Here is a 1,459-nt window from a genome sequence, read left to right on the forward strand (position 1 = left end):
CTCGGCCCGGCCCCGGCCCGGCCCGGCCCGGCGCTGGGAGCCTGCTGGAGCACGGGAGTGCGGGGCGGCGCTCTGGGCCTCGAGCTGCCTACGGGGCCTTTGCCAGACGGCCTCGTGTCCGGGGTGTAGAGGGGAGGCTGCCTCCTGCCGACCCGGCTCTTGGCTGCTCCCTGCCCAGAAGGTCATGCTGCGTTGCACCAGCTGTCCTCGTGCAGTCTTCTGACTGATGGCAATAGCTGCCAGGTCCTGTGGGAGGGAGGGAGGGATGCAGGCCAGCATGGGTGACCAGGATCAGCTGGAGGCTCCTCTTGCCCTGGCTGAGTTTTTTGGATGCCCTCTGCCTGATGCCCACCAATACATTGCTGGGCATTGACAGGTAGACCACAGAATTCTACTGTGCCTTCTGGGATGTCCTCAGCCATAGTGTGGGCTGAGTCTGAAGGGGACAGGAAGCTTCCCTTATCAAGTAGGAGGGTTGTGCTAAAAACTTCTTGCCCAGGAAGGGGGATCCCTGTGACCTGAGGAACTGGTGTCCTGTCTCCTTCTCTGTACAGACTATAAAGCTGTAGCAAATAGAGGTGAACTGATAGAGATTTTTTTGGGCCAATACCAATAGCCAATTATTGACCAGCCATATTGGCCAATACCAATCTGATTGCCAATATGCAGCTTGGAGAGCAGCGTCTGGCTCAGGGGTGGGCAAAATATGGTCTGCAGGCCTCATTTGGCCCACCAGGCCATTTAATCCAGCCTGTGGGGCCTCTAAATATTAATTTTCTAAATTTTTTATCTGCCCTGGCACCTGTCAAAGGGGAAGCCATGGCAGGCTCCTACAACAGCAGTGCCCTCCTGGCCCTGCCCCCCAGCTGGAAGCCCCTGCCTGGGACTATGTGGCTGTGCTGGCATGGGAAATTCAGGTAAGAAGTGGGGGCGGGGAGAGGCAGGAGGGGGCTGCGGGGATCATCCCAGTCGTTCGTAGATGTTAGGGTTGGAAGGGACCTCAGTAGATCATAATCGAGTCCAACCCCCTGCATAAGCACGAAAGAGTGCTGGGTCTAGATGACCCCAGCTAGATACTCATCTAACCTCCTCTTGAAGACCCCCAGGGTAGGGGAGAGCACCACCTCCCTTGGGAGCCCATTCCAGACCCTGGCCACTCGAACTGTGAAGAAGTTCTTCCTAATGTCCAATCTAAATCTGCTCTCTGCTAGCTTGTGGCCATTATTTCTTGTAACCCCTGGGGGCACCTTGGTGAATAAATACTCACCAATTCCCTTCTGTGCCCCCGTGATGAATTATAGGCAGCCACAAGGTCGCCTCTCAACCTTCTCTTGCGGAGGCTGAAAAGGTCCAGTTTCTCTAGTCTCTCATAGTAGGGCTTGGTCTGCAGGCCCTTAACCATACGAGTGGCCCTTCTCTGAACCCTCTCCAGGTTATCCACATCCCTCTTGAAGTGCGG

General features: G+C 56.0%; 1 protein-coding gene across 5 annotated transcripts in view; it reads left to right on the top strand.

The window, feature by feature from the left end:
• Window positions 1-1,459, top strand: part of LOC102385793 (rho GTPase-activating protein 39-like) — a 167,434-nt gene that overhangs the window by 1,567 nt on the left and 164,408 nt on the right. The window lies entirely within an intron of this gene.

The sequence above is a fragment of the Alligator sinensis genome, unplaced genomic scaffold, assembly GCF_000455745.1.
Source record: "Alligator sinensis unplaced genomic scaffold, ASM45574v1 scaffold249_1, whole genome shotgun sequence".
NCBI lineage: Eukaryota > Metazoa > Chordata > Crocodylia > Alligatoridae > Alligator > Alligator sinensis.